The sequence below is a fragment of the Barbus barbus genome, assembly GCF_936440315.1.
Source record: "Barbus barbus genome assembly, chromosome: 10".
In the NCBI taxonomy this organism is placed as follows: Eukaryota; Metazoa; Chordata; class Actinopteri; order Cypriniformes; family Cyprinidae; genus Barbus; species Barbus barbus.
This window is the reverse complement of record NC_136738.1, coordinates 687,772-706,626: the sequence shown is the minus strand read 5'-3', so window position 1 is coordinate 706,626 and position 18,855 is coordinate 687,772. Positions and strand designations below refer to the sequence as shown.

At 37.3% G+C, this 18,855-nt stretch overlaps 1 protein-coding gene across 1 annotated transcript in view; it reads left to right on the top strand.

Annotated features, from left to right (window-relative positions):
• LOC306875755 (immunoglobulin superfamily member 3-like) overlaps window positions 1-18,855 on the top strand; it is a 149,016-nt gene that overhangs the window by 33,327 nt on the left and 96,834 nt on the right. The gene's annotated exons all lie outside the window — the stretch shown is intronic.

Sequence of the window (18,855 nt, the reverse complement as noted above, 5' to 3'; positions counted from 1 at the left end):
AAAACTGTGGCAACAAAGATGGAAATATATTTAATGTATTTAAAAATTAGTTTTGGACGTGTCTAAAATGACTGTACCCATATACAAGTCATTGGTCAAGGTCTGCATATAAAGTCACACCAGAGGTGTTCAGCTGCTTTCTGCAGACCAGTCAAGTTCTTCCACACTGACTGAATCAATCATGTCTTTTTGAACCGTGCCTTATACACAGAGACACTGTCATGTTAGAATAGAAAAGGGTTCTGTCCAAACTGTTGCTATAAAATTAGAAGTACACAATTCCCTAGAATATCATTATATGCTTAAACATTAAGATTTGTACTCATAGAAATTATTAAAGTAGTCAAACCTGTTCATTAGAAGGGGTGCCAATAATTTTGACAATATAGGCTTAATGTATATAATAGTGTCTGAATTATTCATAACCGTTTCCCCTATTTTTACATTTACCATCTAACTTTTTTAATGTTTGAAAACTCCTGTTAGATCTTTAGAAAAACTCCAAATTAATATACATTTTTATACTGTACATTTTAATGTTGTGAGATTTAAATTCACTTCTAACATTTCAAAATGACTAGTGTAATATTTTTTTCTTTTTTATTTAGGCAGAATAGTGTAAATTGTTAATTCTAAATACACTTATATCTGTATAAGCCAAAATTTTAATATTTGTGCATCCCAATTAATAACTGTGACTAAAAACACATTTAATCTGAATAGTATACTTATTCATTATAGAGCCTTTGTAACTGATTTTAGAGTTTTCCCAAGTAGGGTTGTAACGGTATGAGATTTTCTCGGTATGATGATTATGTCAGAAAATATCACGGTTTCACGGTATATATTAAATAATAATTCTTATCAGTAACAACGACTCTTAAAAGAATAAGAAGTTATTTGAGTGAACAAATCCTTTATTGCAACAAACTTGAAATCATGTTAATAAAAGTAAGCCTCCCTTCTGAGGAAAAAAAAACAATTACAAAATAAAGCCATAAGCCTTATATATAGCTATATCACACTTTAACATTTTAATTAATGATTTAAAATGTTATCAAATGAAAATTTAACAACTTTTATTTTTGGCAAAGTGCTGCACAACAGAGGTATTCTAAGTTAAAACATGGACAAACATGATATTCCAATAATAATAATTATTAGTAATAATAATAACAATAATAATAATAATATTATTGTCATAACTTTTAAGTACATTGTACAATGCTAATTTATTTCTGTCAGGACTTCGTTAAATTGAACTTTTATTTTGACGGGTTGTAGCAGATCTTTGAGTTTAGTGTATTTGATGGTTTTTCTCAAATAAAGCTGGTTTTCTCTCAGAGCAGCTCTGCTGATGTTCATGTTTCTGTAGACGCTGAGAACACCATTAGTGTCATGCATGCATACTTCAGTATGTAGCAGATAAAACAGCGCCACTCATATCTACTTTTGATTTATCCGTGTTGTATGTGTGTTTTAAGTGACGACCTCGTTAAGGTTATTCTGTAAATCCCATGTTCACGACTGCACCGGGATTCCCTCTGCATCACGGAAATTATACATCTTTATAACGTGTTATAAATGCGACATACCTTTATCTGCACGGAGGGATGGTGTCTGTGAATATGAGCGAACATGTTGGATGTATTGCCTGCTTTTGCAGCCACTTTGCGTCCAAGGTTTTGCAAATTGGATTCATCCTCAAGGACAACCCCGCGTTCCCATACTGCAAATTTAAACTTTTTTTCGGCATTGGATGAGATTAGATACAATCTGTCATTTCAGCAGAGTGAAGCAGCCGAAATAAATTGCATATGCACGGGTGAGATTATTTTTTTTTTCATTATTTTTTTTTAAACCGTAGATATGCAAATGTTTACCGTGTACGTTCAAACCGCGATAGACCGCCATACCGGTATATCGTTACAACCCTATTCCCAAGTAGTTTCTAGCAGTGCAGTTTTGGATTTGCTTGGATGGTCACTTTTGAGATCTTTTTTTTTTTTTTTTATGACATTTTGAAATGCAGCTTTTTTTGGAGCCGTCAGCCTGAATCCTCTCCAACTCGTCATTGCTCGTGTTAATGGATCTACGCTAATTGGTGGACTTTTAATGCCTGAGTGGATTTATGCAGCACAAATCAGTCACTGTTCTGGTGGAGTAACAGAGAACCTACCTGACCGAATGCCAGTCCATCTGTGTGCCAACCCACCCAATTATTAAGTAGGGCACAGGCTTGTAATGCTGCCTTGCCACCTGCCACCATGATATCAGTATCAATAGTCCTCTTAATTGCAATTGTAATTAAACGTTATCCTTCCAGCTCTGCTCACACACATACCGCTGATGTCTCATCTGTTTGATAGCAGTCACATGGGCTTATCAGTGACTGTAACTTATTACAAAAAGCTCATTGTTAACAGTTCGGCTGTTGATTGTGACTAAAAGTGTGGGCTGAGCTGTCAATGCCAGGCGTTGCTGCATAGGCTCACATGCACCGTGTGTCTTGAGAGGCTGCACAAATGGACATGTGGACCAGCAGGAACAGTTTTAATATGGGATCGGTGAGTCACGAGTCGTGTTCGGTGTGGGCTGGGGAGCATCACACTGAGAGAGCCACCTGCTTAAGGACAGACATGTTGCTCAAGATCCCTGTCCTTTAAACACACCATCATTCTTCCTGCTGTCTCTACATGCTAACAGACCTCATGGAAGCGCTACTTTTGAACTAGCATCCTATTCCCATCATCTCACAGCCATTATTGTAGGTGAAAAAAATCACTTGAGTTAGTCATTGTGTCCAGTTGCATTGAACCTGTGGCAAACAAAAGGTCAAGGTACAGTATAGTCATGTGATTATTTATGGTTCAGTCAGTAGGAAGAGCTTAAGAAATTAAGTTAAATTCTCAAAGAAAAAAAATCATGTTGTCATTTTCTTGTTTTCTGATTGAATGGCAGTTGTTGTCGAAGACCCACTGAAATTTGTTGGCAAAGCAAACTAATGTGAACAATTATTCTTCAGTTGTAAAATAAGAAAAATGCAGTTAACAAGATTAGATTTTCAGTTTTAAGAATGTTTCATGAATCCAGCCCCAGATGACTGGTTTTAAAGTACCATGTACGCTGAATTGAGTTCAGTTACTGTCTTTGAGATGCTAATGCTAGTAATAAAATACATTTATACTGTTCCATGTGAGTTACTCTCCCTAATGCTGCAGGATTTCATATTCCTAATGAAATGTTGTGTTGATCTAAATTTAATCCCTTGTCTTAGAACAGGGTGAAACAGAACTGTTAGCGTGCTTTAGAGACACAAACTGTGTGTGTGTCTGTGTCTGTGTGTGTGTGTGTCAGTGTGTGTGTGTGTCAGTGTGATGTGACCTTTGCATCTGATCTTTTCTCACATCCTGAAATTCCCACAGTGCACCAGGATCCGCTCTAAAACCTCCCTCAGCCCTTTGTCTCTATCAGGCAAGCTTATGCTTGAAAGACAAGCTAAGGTCAAAAATAAAACATGGCTAAATTCAATAGCTGTGGTAAATACAGATAACAAATATTACAAAATATAGTGAGCTGCTGTCCACAAATGAAGCTGCCTGTCTGAAAAGAGAGACCGGATTATCACAAATGAGTTTTACATTAGCACACGTTGCTAAGCTAAGAAAGCAATACACTATAAAGTGTAAACACAGTTCATATCACACATATATCAGGGTTAAATTGTCACGTTTAAATGCAATTAAACTGCAGGATGTGCTAATGCTATACCGAGGTTAAGATTATTGGTAAGGGGATAGTATTTGTTTCAGCTTCGTGTAAGAATCAGCACTGTGATCACCAATGACGGGGATTGTGCTTGCCTAACTAGTTTGGGGGAAAAAGTGAAATAGTCCAATTTAAAAGATGATCTGCGGACACTAGTGCACGAATGTTTTCGCCAAATGGAGCTGAAATGTTTTTTGAGTGTTTGAAACGGTTTAAAAACGGCTGTTATTCTGGTAACACTTTACAGTAAGGTTCATTAGTTAACAACATTAGTAAACATGAACTAAGAATGAACAATACTTCTATACTTATTAATCTTAATGTTAATTTCAGCATTTAATAATGCATTATTAAAATCAAGCTGTGTTTGTAATGCACTGTGAACTAACATGCATAAACAATGGACAACTTTATTTTCATTAACTTACATTAACAAAGATTAATAAATAGTGTAATTGTTCATGTCAGTTAATACATTAACTAATGTTAACAAATGAGACCTTATTGTAAAGTGTTATTTTTGGTGCTGTTAGTTCTGACTGACTTCCCCTGCAATATTCAACTAATATTTATGTGCTCTGTACTTTTACAAAATTGTCCAAAACAAGACATCTAACGGAGCATAATTTTGCTACCCACTGCCTTATCTTAGGAGTGCACTAGCATTTGGAACAAAGCCACTGAAAAGACACGGCATATGTCTGACCTTCAGGGATTTTCTAGTCATTGACAGGAATAACTCGACTAATCAAAGATGTCAGCCATGCTCAAGTGTTAGTAGGCGTCTTCCAGAGACTGTACTGGAGCTGTTTGTGTGTGCGTGTTTAAGCTGAAGCATGTGATTGAAGCTGTGGAAGCTGGTCAGGGCAAATGTAATGCTATATATACATCCTTGCCCGGTGTAGTAATTAGTATGTGTGTGGTCATAGATTAATGAATGATCAGTATGCTTCATAAGTGGGTTAGGAATGTGTGAGCTGAATGTAGGCCATGACTGGGCTGCTCTCAGCTGCTGACTGGAGTAATAGCTGCTCATTGTGGGCTGTATTTTTAGGCAATGTACACGAGGTGAAGGGAGGAAGCACATACTAACTGGAGCCTCTGTGTGTCTATAACCTCTTAACCCATTTCCCCGCGGCCTTGCTCGTGTTACAGGACAACCCTCGCATGCTTTTCAATTCCTCACCGCCTGACAGCTGCATACGTGCTGTCATCGCAGATCAGCCAGACCTCTCTTTCTCAGTTATGTTTTTATTCCCCCTTAATTCGTTCTGTAATCACAGTTAAACTCTGTTTATATACATAGCCGCAGGCAGTTCTGGGTAAATATCAGTCTTCCTGTCAAGAACATGTGCAGATCGCATTTCACCCCAAAATCAAAATAACAAAATAATTATACAGCGCTTTACAAGCACTTCATAAAAATATGTATTTTGTTTTTAAATGAAGCTTACTCACCTAATTGTTGTTTTTGTCTTATTCACAACCTATCACAACCCTACACCTAAACCTAGTCCTTACATGTTTACTTTCTCAAAACTCATTCTGTATGGGACATGGGGAAATATACTCATAAGTCACCTTCTCCTTGTAATACCTGTCATACCTGTGTCATTATACAAGTTTGTGTCCTCATATTTCTCACACACACACACACACACACACACACACAGCATATCTTGTGCTGTTGAGTTTTTATTATAGTATTGTGGTTTATTTCCTTAATAAAATAAATCCTTTCCAAATTCTAAACCATTGCCAAATCCATAACCCACAAAAATTGGTACTAATTCTGACTTCCAGTGTTGTAAAAATGTAATTATTTATCTGTTTTTCTTTAAAGAATGAAAGTGAGTGCGTAATAGGGATTTTCCCCAATGAAATTTAAAAGCTAAGCTAATGAGAAATTTGTGGGTAAATGTGTGCAATGATCAAAAATGCATTTTAATGTTATGAAAAATAGGCTCAATTGTCTTTATACAAAACACAATTTTTTGCACCCTCAGATTCCAGATTTTCAAATAGTTGTATCTCAGACAAATATTGTCCTATCATAACAAACCATACATCAATGGAAAGATGATTTATTCAGCTTTCAGATGATGAAAATGTACCCTTATGACTGGTTTGTGGTCCAGGAGATTCACCCTTCTGGTCAGGTATATCTCTATGTAATATGCAGTGTTTTTACCTCTTCTTCTCCATTTGTGTTCTGTCCTTTAAAAACTGTGTCCCTGTAGTCTCTGATGTTTATTGTGCTTGGCTATATCTGCTGTTTTGCATGATGGAATGATGAAATAAGACGATAGAGTTCAGTTCTCCTGAATAAACGGCCAGTTCTATGCGTTCCCTTGGCGGCTTGCTGTTTCTGACGTCAGTGGGCAAAAAGGAAGCTCTGCTCACTCCTGCCAAAGAAAAATGGTTCAAGCAAATGGGCGAAACTCTTTTAATCTGCTTCACTCAGCTGCAATGATTTATTTAACAGTTTGCTTCTGAAGAAGATTTAGAGTTTTGTAGTTGTACATTTCCAGATGGTTTCTTCTCTTCTCTAGCTTGGTGCTTTTTTCCAACCCTGTCCCCAGTGATGCAACTCTGTTCAAACACGAGTGATACAACCACTACTGGGTGTTTGGCACTGTGTTGTTTTTGTTTTGGGTATAATTTATTGATGTATTTGTTGAAACATTTTATGGCTTTGAGCTTTCAGGCTGAAATCCTCTTTCTCCGACACTTTACTAAACCAGGCTGCATTTACTCTGTCAACCAGTTTAGTGTATTTGTCCCCACGATTATCTGGCGCAGATCAGATTTGTTTACAAAAATATATATATTTTTGTGGACCACTTTTTCAATCCAGTGCACATGCAGTATCTAAACACTCCTATCTGATTCTCATTTCACAATTGTCTGTATTTAATATCCACTGTAATAGATTTTGAGGTCTGTGCGTGTCCAAACATAGTAGTTTTAAACCTTTAAGATGTTAAGCAATTGTGAAATGTCAAGCATGTTTTTTGCAGCAAGATGATCTATTTTTTTTAAGATGAAAAGAAATGAGTATAAACCAATTAAAAGTGTGAAAGCACCGCAAGTCACTCTTATGAAGTTTTACAGTACACTCAAGGCTGGTTGTGTGCGCACATTTTAACATAATTTGAAGGACATGAATGAAAATTCATTATTTCCCTAAATTATTGTACAGAATTGGCAAGAACAGAGTAATGAACGGTGTGAGTAAGCATCTCCATTGTTTCCAAAGGACAAAAGTGTGCAAAGAGAGGGTGTTTCTTAGTTTATTCTGAATAGCATGTATACATGAGTACTCAGAATAAATGAAGTCTTAATGAAGGCAAATTATTCTTCTCCTTTTCAAGCTTAATTGAATTCCTGTGATGTTGTTGACCCTCTTAAGATATTTGAAAGCATGTACAGGTTAAAGGTCAGTTTTGATGGAGTGAAGTAAAACATTTATGGAAAGCTAATGCGTTTTGACGTGTCATAAATGTAAACATGGCTTTTACTGAAACAAAAGGGGTGTGTGCTTGTTTTAACCTTTTAATTTTTGTCTTTTGGGGTGTGGTTTTTGATCTTATGCTCCTATTGATCTCTTCTATTGTGTGTGTGTGTGTGTGTGTGTGTGTTAAAACGGGTCATCATCATGTGGGAAGGATTTGGGTTCATTTTGTCATTGTGACATTGAACACACACACACACACACACACACACACACACACAAATACATTTACGTACTTTAATTGAAATTTCATATTTGCAATCTGCTGTCTTCACTTAGACCAATTATAATCGAATTGAAATGATTTTTTTTTTTTTTTTTTTGTGTCCCTAAAGGGAAATTTGGACTACATGGAGCTGTACACGTGCATAATATGTGACCCTGGACCACAAAACCACTTCAGTGTCAGTTTTCAGGTTTATACATAAATTGAGGTTTATACATAATCTTTCCATTGGTGTATGGTTTATGATCGGACAATATTTGTCTGAGATACAACTATTTGAAAATCTGGAATCTGAGGGAGCAAAAAAATCTAAATATTGAGAAAATCTCCTTTAAAGTTGTTCAAATGAAGTTCTTAGCAATGCATATTACTAATCAAGTTTTGATATTTAAGGTAAGAAATTTACATAATATCTTCATGGAACATGATCTTTACTTAATATCCTAATGATTTTTGGCATAAAAGAAAAATGTATAATTTTGACCCATACAATGTATTGTTGGCTATTGCTACAAATATACCCCAGCGACTTAAGACTGCTTTTGTGCTCCAGGGTCACATATTATCATCTCAAATCTTACAAATGACAAATTAGAGAAATACTCCATGATGCAATGTAAAAAATGAATCAGTGATGGAAACTTCATCATATATGAGGCAATACAGTAGTGTTATTACTGAACCGGGTTCAGTTTAGTGTTGGTTCAGTTTAATAACTCTGCAAGTTCATCAGTTATAAAACAAGTTCAGTTCAGCTGTAAGCAGCCCTACAGAAATAATACAGTCAGCTCGAGTCAGTGTTGATGCATTTCAATGACAGCGTCTGTTACTCATCAAAAGAATGTTTTTTTTATTTATTTTTATTCTAGAATGCTCCAAAAGAGATTTGTACTGACTTCTGTGAATATTTTCAGATGTTTAACCCCCAGTAGGTTTAAAACGGACTGTAGCTGCAGACAGCTGGACTGTATCTGAGACTCATTTGCTGGAGAGCTGAGCTGATATACATGTAGGGTGTTATACATTCCTCTGAAGTCTCCACTGGGTGTGCATGCCAACATATCCCTCCTTATCTGCTCTCCTCTAAAGCCCACATCAGCTGTCCTCCAGTGTGTCTAAGCAAAGTCTGGATTTATACTAGTGTGTAAAGTTTAGTTGGAAAACATTTCAAACACTTTGAATTTATGAGATGAAGCCGTGGAGCGCTAGAGATGAAGTGGAGAGAGAGAGACAACTGAATGTCCTGACCCTTGTGGTTACACATTTGATAGATATATCAGGCAGATTTCTGTAAGTTTTAATTAATTTAAGATGTTCTCTAGGTAGTAAAACTAAATGCATTTTAGACGTGCATCAAAAAAAAAAAAGAGAGAAATCTTGTGATTATGTCAGAGTTTCTAAGGTAGAATTACTCATAACATTTTAAGGTCATGGTTTAGTGAAGGGTCAGTTGCATTGCTCTTTCATGTGCTGTTGTTGTTTAAAACTGCTGCGTAAGTTTCAGGGACAAACGAGGTCTTATCCTCCCTAACCTGGTGTAATTCAGGCCCCTGGCACCAGATCGCCCTGAAATGTGAGTAAGGGGAGCCAAGAGAGAAAGTCAGAGAGAATGGAGTCAGCGGTGAGTCAGGAGCGTATCGTCTGAGGTGTCAGCTTCATGAAAAGGGAGAAACTGTATACTTCACTATAAACAGGAATCATGGTCTCAGCACACCTGGACAGGCTGCAACATGATACTTCTATAAAACACACTCACTTTACCCCGCAGGTTTCTGCCTGTGGTGATGAAATACTGTAGAGATGCGTTAATCTGTGAACATCGTCATTAGTGCCTGGGAAATTTAGAGTGACGAACCACAAGAACAAGATGATCTTTCTTCTCTTGTCTGTCGTTATCTGTTTGTCCATATATGGCAATGTTTTGAGCCCTCATTGCCATCGCTGTAAACACTGCTGCTTTCACTGTAATCTGTGTTTTGGTGACCTTCAGAACGCTGTGTGGAGCTTTTCTCCATGAGTTACTGCCTCTGTGTCCTTCGTTTGTTTGCCTGTTTTGAACATTAACTGCAGCTTCCAAAAAGTGCTCAATGTCAAATGTTACTCTTTAAATCTGTTCTAATACTGTAAACATTTTTTCTTCCAAATATACAAAAACATTCCTTTTTTTTTTTTTACATAGTTACAAAAGATTCTATTTCAAATAAATGCTGTTCTTTTGACATTTCTATTCCAATAAAAAGGATCAGGGTTTCCACAATTTTAAGCAGCATAACTTTTTAACCGTTTCTTGTGTGGCATATTTCTGAAGGATCGTATGACAATGAAGTCTGGAGTAATAGCTGCTGAAAATTCAACTTTGCCATCACAGGAATAAATGTTTTAAAATATGTGACCCTGGAGCCCAAAACCATTCATAAGGGTCGATTTTTTTTTTTTTTTTAATTGAGATTTACATACATAATCTGAAAGCTGAATAAATAATCTTTCCATTGACACATTTGACGCATCTCAGTTGTAACTATATATCCTACTTGCGACTATGTTCTGTAAATGAAAATAATTTTTTAATACTTTCTTACAAGCGGCCATTTACGTTTATCTTTTTCTTTACTCTTAAGGGGAAAATTGACTGAAAAATTACGATACTGTTACCAAACTGAATTATACAATGAATGATTGTCTTCAAACAGGTCCCACCATCTGCCATCGGTTGGACTAGCATGAAGAAACATTGCATTTCGTAAAAAAGTAGTGTTGTAGCGTCTTTTGCTGTAGTGGGACTGATAATATAAAGTTACATGTAACGTTCTCCACTGCTGGTTGCAAAATGTGTCGTCAGCATGTGCAATACTAGCATCTGAGAGGAGGTTTTGAAACATGACTTTCCCAGCATTGATCCAGCAGAGTGGGAGAAGATCTGGAGCTGAGCTTTCCAGCCTACGCACCAGCCCTCGCAAGAAACACAGACAACCACAGCCTGCACTTTATAGCATGTGTAGCAGGGAGTCCTCCACCCACAGTAATCACATGATCACACCGAGAGTGATATTAAACCCTGAACCAGGCTATCAGTGCCTCTGAATGCCAGCTTGTGCTGTGAGCGCTGGTTTGAGCCGGCGATGAGAGACCTCCCCTCGCTTAATCATGGCAAAACACATGAACAAGTTGGGCAGCAGTGCCTGAGTCATAAAGAGCTACAGCGCTAGCCCTCTTCAAAGCTGTCAGCCAGCGTATTTTGACAGCGAGGGGAGTCCTGAGGGGCGTTAGTAATTTAGGAGCCGAGCTCCTGCTTTAAGAAGTGTGCTAGCGTGAGTCAGAGGTTGCAGGCTGGTGTTTGGCTCGATCCCTCATTAGTGTGTGAGGAGCAGTGCGGTCTGGGCTTACTTTCAGAGAGCGCTGGACATCAGCCTAAACCTCTGAGTGAAGCCATCACATAGGCTTGAGAAGTTCTTCAGTTTAATGAAGTTCAAATATCTTAACCTGCTGTGCTTTAAAGCTGAAGTGTTGTAGCCAATATCATCCCAATAGCAGTGAATGGTTTTAACTTTTTAATCCTACGGATCTCCAAATATCATGTTTTCTTATAACAAGGAGAGCAAGGAAAATGCTTCCAGCTTTCCTGAGATGCACTGTATTCTCAGCAAAGATGAGATTTAATCTTTTTAAAAAATGTTGAGGATCGACTTATGGACCTGCTGGGGAGGAAATTAGTTTTTATGAGAATTTGGTACATTGTGTGAATAATGTTCGACACAGTGAAATACATGTTTATTCCAGCAACATTCTGCATGATTCTCACAATGAATAATATTGTCTAGAGGCATAGCTGTTACATTGTTACTTCAAGCCCAATTTGAATAAGAAAGGAAAGTTGCCTCCAAATAAGCATTTTAACGAATGCAGTGTTTTTGAGCTGATAAAAAGAGCTGATAAAAAAAATGTAAAAATTGTAACTTGAATGCAATGAAAGTCGCTTTGGATAAAAGCGTCTGCTAAATGTAAATGTTTTTCTGACTACAAGCTAGAAGACGTGTGTGTGTGTGTGTGTGTGTGTGTGTGTGTGTTTTGGGAATGGATCATTGAGGGTTTTTTCCTAAGTGTTTTTGATGGACTCATTTGTGGGCTACTTTGGGCGAGAGTGTCCATATAAATGCATCTCTCGTGATAGAGTAATATTTTTCTCTTTTTCACTAAAATCTATGACCAGATGTTTGACCAATTCAGATTTCCCAGATGCTATAATTGCCGTGCTTTCTGTTAATCTAAATTGTTTGTAACTTTTATCCTAGTTTTCTGGGCCAGTATCTTTTTGTCATTCGTTTTTGTTTTTGTCTTTTTGCTATGGCAGATTGTAAGAATCTGTGAGATTCAGGTAATTAGACACTGCAGCAGTTTTCTTTTTTTTGCAAAAGTCTCTTATGTTCACCAAGGCTGCATTTATTTAATTCAAAATACAGTTGTCAAAAAGCCTTGGAATGCTGGTTAGCTGATGAGAATGAAGCGTTCAAGCATGCTGTGGTTTGAGGACAACATCAGCAGTATTCCTCCTCATGAAGAGGACACGGCGCTGGAGTGATTGTGCAAAGGGAAAGGGTTGAAGAGTTCACTTGGAGTCCTGTAGCGGGGGTAATGTAGCGTAATGGAAGCGTGTTTTAAACGCGGTTCTGCTGAGATCAGCGGGAGAGCTAAAACTGGAGATAGCTGTTCCTCTCATCTCTTTTAGAGAATCAGCGTAGAAGAAAGCAATCGGTTTCTCCTTTTATATTTCATCTTTAAAACTCTTTTCAGCCAACTAAAATGTCCTTTCCCATTATTCTGTGACTTCAGTGCATTCACCTCTATGAGGGGAATTGATTTGAGTGGTTGTGAAGTGCTAAATCGTCTTGCCTGCCATAGTTAGGTAGACGTTTGGTCTTTTCTTGTGTGAGGAGAGGGGTGAGGAATGTCACAGTGAGAGAATTTTTCTTACGCTGTCTCTATTCCTTTAATTTTTCCCTGTGTGTGCCACTTCTGGTTTGCACGGATATTTCTGTGCCTGTACTGTGAGTTTAGTTTCTATGGCCAGACTGAAGTCGGAGAACTACAGCTGCACCTCCTGTCTTAGAAAGGACACCGTCTTCATATTAAAGGCTCTCTGGGAGTCAGGAAAAGCTGCTTAAACCAGCCAGACAAGAGAAAGTATGAAAATGAGAGAAAGAAGTTGTGAAGAGGGGGCAAGAAAGAGACTGTCGCATTGACAACAGGGGAGAAGTGAAGAGGGCATGAGCCGGACGAGCCGGGAGTCAGTGGAGGTTATTTTTCGTCTGTTATCGGCCTGTTATCAGTGCTGGGGGCTGTTTCATAAAAGACACCAAGAAAAGCAGGGATTAAAGTCCAAAACCTAACTTGAAATAACCTAACAAATCAATCGGGACTAAAGCGGTTTCATAAACGACAATTTAAATTCATGCAATCTCACTAATTTAATGTAAGCTGGCTAATACAGCCCTACTAGCTCAAATTAGGCTAATGTGTATTCCTCTTATTAGTTAATATATATAGTCTGTTTTCTATTATTTAATTTCATTTTTTATTCAGTGATTTTAACGTTTAATTTAGTGTTTTTAATGCAATGCTTTAAAGAGCAATTTTAGATTGTAATGTTTTGATGTTCTACTAATAACCATAGAAGGTACAGCTGTCATAAAACCCCAGGGAATTATTAATATGCATTGCTAAGAACTTCATTTGAACAACTTTAAAGGTGATTTTCTCAGTGTTTAGATTTTTTTTGCACCCTCAGATTCCAGATTTTCAAATAGTTGTATCTCAGACAAATATTGTCCTATCATAACAAACCATACATCAATGGAAATATTATTTAGCTTTCAGATGATGTATATATCTCAATTTCAAAAATTGACACTTAAGACTAGTTTTGTGGTCCAGGGTCTCACATTAAAAAAGGTCATTCGATTTTGGGCACAATACAATAAATGCAGTTGGTTGTAGCCTAAGCCTGTATTTGTTATTTGATTTATTTAAGTTGCATCTTCTGTATACTTATATTTTTGGACTGATGATAGTCAAATAACAGTATGTGAGAGACTCCTATTGGCCAGTGTTAAAGAACATCGTTTAGCCTGACTGTTAGACCAGTTGAGTGACTGAGCTTGAGCTATGGTAAATGTGCTTTCTGAAACCAAATCAAGTGACCATAAGTCCGACTAACTGAAATAAGCCTGGCTTATATGGTAAACTTGTTTTATGAAACAGCCCCCTGGTCAGTGTCTGACACATCTTCATGTCTGTCCTGTGGAAGCTGCAGATTTCATATTCCACAGTTAATGATTTTGTGGTTTGTTTTGCTGACTCTGTGTGTTTGGTGGAATTTTATCAGAAACATCTGGATGTAGTTTAGTGTAAAGAATTAGTTCACCCATAAGTACAAAATCTGGTACTATTTACTCACGCACTCCTAACGCGTATGCTGTTACTGTCAAACACACATCAACATACATCATTTCATATTCTCAGCGACTCTTCTGAAGTCATGCGGTAGCTTGGTCTTTGGTTCTCCAGTGTAACCAGTGTAGTGATGTCAAACCATATATTAAATATATTTGATGGAAGAAAGTATTTGCAGTGGATGCAACTGTTATCCTTGAATAATGAATAATCATTCCTCACAAAGCTATTGTATCACCTTCAAAGAACTTGACAAATGCATGTGTGATGTACGGACTGCTTTAAAGGCTTTTTATAATGATTTTTTCTTTGAAACTTGACAACCGGTGGCCACCATGAACTGTCACTGTATGAAAATAAAATCTATGTGATAGTTCTTTAAACGCATCATTTACTCTCCCTCATGTCATTCCAAAACCGTATGCCATTAGTTTTCTACCAAGAATATTTTTAATTTCATTTTTGCGTTAATTCTTCCTTTTAAATGTGCTGTAAGTTAGAAGTTTTGCTAACTTTCACCACCACCACTGAATTAGACAGTCCCTATCCACAACTACATGCCTTCCTTCCTAAAGCATGCACAAAGAACATGCACAGATTGACAGGCAAAGAGCATTTCTGGTCATTTTTTAAAGCGCAAACAGCTCCCTCAGCTTGTTTTCCACCTTCTTACAGAGGCTTAAGCCGTCACAGAGAAAAGTGTGATTTCTCAGGACTCCTATTAAAGTGATATCTGTCAGGTAGTAGATGCCAGCCCACTTGTTGGTCTTTTAGCATTGTTCTGAATGAAAATGCAATTCATTCTTTGCCATTAGGTGCAGCTTTTGGAGCAGTAAAAATAGCGGTTTCTCCTGTAACGCTGTACACAAAGCAGGACTGCACTCACAAACACTGCTTTATCAGGCATTACAGGCGAGATGAGATGAAAATGAAATCGACCAATCACCGCAGATTAGCATCACGCGAAGGAGGGGTTTGGAAAAATGAATCGTTGTGCGAATGGAGTTTGGGAGCGTTTGGGTGTCGTTGAGCAAGTAAGGTAAAAATAAATACATATTACAAGACAATGAAAGTGTTTGTTTTTTGACCTTTTGCATGCATGTCAACCTGTTGTTGAGGATTCCCAAAACCAAAATATGAACCTTTCATAACCCATAATAGGGGCACTTTAGAATCTGAAAGTGAAACGCGTATGCACATAGGTGTGAGCAGTCTTTAACACATGCTTTCATTGGTCACATATGAATTGCACTGAAGGAGAGACTTCTTTCTTTCCGTTTGTCTGACAGTCCCATAGGCCATCGGAGGGGCTCCTGTAGTAGTGACATAATGGTATAAAGAGTACTGAGATGCCTCCTCCGGCACGGCCAGATTGACTTTAGCAGTAATTGAAAGATATTAGAGCTATAATTTGCTCTGAACAATCTCCACCGTTACCAGCCAGGAGCTGCCAGAAGGCTATCAGTAGATTGAAGTGGACTGAACGGTAAGTGGCTGAGAGACCTATTAGGAAAAAATGCATAAGGAGAGAAGAAAGTTTAACTGCTTGATGGAGGAAGAGTGAGGATACAGTTAGTCAACCTTCTGCAATCTTCTCTCTTACGACTATTGGGTTTGGGTGATCAATCTGGCATCGTGGAGCGGTTCTTCAAAATAATGGGTGCAACAGGGAGAAAGGGCCTGTGTTTTAGCAATTTGCCATCATTTGATGGAATTAATGGGACTTGGAACCAATGTGGGCCTGAGAACATGAACAATAACAAGCTCTCGGCTAATGAGAGTGGCTTAATGGGTTTATATATTTCAAGAGTGTCAACCAGGTTCGTCTTTACATTGGGAAATTGGGCCAAAGCATTCCTCCTCTGCGTTGCTTTAGATTTGATTTGCTTAAACCACTAAACCCCAGGCATTCTCTCCTCAGCGGTGTCTAATGAATGCAACAAATCCTCTGGAATAAAAAAAGAATAGGAATATCGTTTGTAAATGAATTCAGTGGCTGCTGCTTCGCCGTGCTCCACGTTCAGACATCCTATGGACAGCGTCTTGCGCGTGATCGATTTAACGCCCCTGGTTGAACGCAAATGAAGATATTTCTTCTTCCTGTGTGCGCATGTAAGAGAGACGCTCAAGGTGCCCTTCTCTTCTGACTGTCAACTTATTTGCATACAGCCCATCAGTACACCTTTTCCCTATCTGCTCATCACCGCACATGCTTTTATGGTGCTCACCAAGGCTTATAATTATTCCCAGACGGTTCACCTTTCTGACTGCTGCTCCTTCAGGTCAGCCCAGAGTTATGAAGCAATAAATGAAGCTGAAGAACGGATGAATAAGATGTCTATAAATCATTCCGGGCATTTCTGCAGCATTAAAGCCTGTCATGCCATGATCATGTCCTTTGAATAAGTGTAGTGTCTTCCGTTGGGGTGACCTTGCCGTCACAGACGTTTTGTTCGCCCAGGTTATTTGCAACATTGAAAATGTTAATGCCTCTATAAATTCACATCCCATTGTTGCAAGCGATCCCCCGCCTATTGTCTTGTACACAATTGCACGCTCACCTTTTCGTTGAGTGTGTGTGCGCATATGCACACCCATGCAAATACACACTTGCATAAGCCATAAAAAGGAGGCTGTCGAGGTGCACTGGTGCATGGATAACGGCACTGTAGCCCTGAATCAATAATCAACTTTCCCTTGAGTTAGTAAAAGATATTACCATTTCACCCAGCTCATTAAAATGTTAATCACTTTTCTCATTATTTGGAATTGAACATTTAGATTTACTTAAAATGTCTGACATAATTAGTTTAAATTTGAATTAAAGAGCCGCAGTGCTTTCTGTGTCCCTTTTCGGTTACTCCAGCATGAGTTGCTTTAGCACAGCAGTAGCTAAAAAGACTACATTAATAAACATCAAAATTATAATTCACTGTATGTGTAAGAAAACTGTACAATACACACACACATAGTGCTGTCAAACGATTAATCGCATCCAAAATAAAGGTTTGTTTACATGTGTGTTGTGTGTATTTATGTATATATAAATACACACACGTATGTATATATTTCAGAAAAATGTAGATTTATATAATATAAATTATATTAATATAAATGCATACACATACAGTATATATTTTGAAAATATTTGTGTATTTATATATACATAATAAATATGCACAGTACACCCACATATATTATCTAAACAAACTTATTTTGGATGTGATAAATCGTGATTAATCGTTTGACAGCACTAATACATTTGCTTGTATATTTTTATATTAGTATATTTTGTATTTAAAAATATATAATATTTTATGTTGTAGTTTATCATTTAGATTTACTTTGATTTTGGGAGATTTATCACCATTAACTGTACGTAGTCATGGAAAACTTTCTATTCTGTTAGTTCAGAAGACTTTGTTTGACTAAATTCTGAACTGTATGTAATTGCATATGTTTGAATGACTGCACTAAACGTTAAACTATTCAGTAGTGCTGCATTGTGTCCCAGATGTTGATATAATATGGCATTACTGATTCTCACTCTTAGCAGTCAGCCTGTAGCTCATTTAACTGTATAACCGGGACAACACACTCTTAAACCCCTCTTTATCTGCAGCCCAGCCAGCCAGTTCTTCAAAGCCCTGAAGATAAGTGCATCATTTACTCAGTGCAGATGCGTCCTCTCTGCTTGCATCACACCAAGCATTTATGCACACTTACTGAAAATCTCCAGCCTGTCTCATTTCCTTGAGGTAAAGAGCTGGGTGAGTGTGCATTCGAAATCCAAATCAACCGTGTCCAAATCCAAACCCACTATTTTCATATCCTGTCCGGAGATTTTCATTGTACGTCAGTTCTATCTGATGCACATTTTAACCCATTCAACCCGAGACCAGAATTTGTAAAAGGCACAATTTACATTCAGCTGGAAATAATCTAATTAAACTGAGAGAGGGAATTAAATGAATTAATTAACTGAACGTCTACCCATAAAGCTTATTCGGCCACTCAGGATTAAGTATTTAATATTTTTAAATAATTTTATGTATTACAGGTCATGTTGCAGTGCCAACACGGGGCAAAGTTGACAATCTGTTGTCTTTAAAATCCAACTCATTAAAGCAATGTCACGCTCATGACTTATCCTTAACTCCTGCCAGCACTGCTTTCCAATTTCAGCTTTTCAACATGAACCTCAGTGGCCAGACAGCAGACCGGGACACATATTAACCCATATCCTCCTTGTTAGAGCCCTTCGGTTAGGCACTGGACAGACAAATACATCATAATGTATGTAAATTAGTGCTGTCAAACGATTAATCGCGGTTAATCGCATCCAAAATAAAAGTTTTTGTTTACATGATATATGTATGTGTATATTTATATTCACATAATTATTAAATATATTTAATATATAAACAACATATTTTTCTGAAATGTATACATGCATGTGTCTGTATTATATATACATAATAAATATACACAGTTTACACATACAGTATATTATGTAAACAATCTTTTATTTCGGATGCAATTAAATCGTGATTAATCGTTTGAGAGCACTCATGTAAATATTAGCAATATAACTTGGATGATTTTTGATGTAGAAAGATGGTCTTTGAAACCAGATGGTATGGTTAAGATAGCAATTTTTATTTTTTTTAACTTATTTTTCTGTTAAAGAAATAGAAATAAAGCCATTGTTTTTAATGTAACCTCTATATTTCTGTTCATTAAACCAATTACCCCCGGTTTCACAGACAAGGCTTAAGCCTAGTCCCCAATTACAATGTAAATCTGAGCTGTTTTAACTGAAAGAAACTTGTACTGATTGATCTTGAAATATATCAGCGCCCTTGTTTTGTCTCAAGATGCACACCAGTAATGTTTTTTT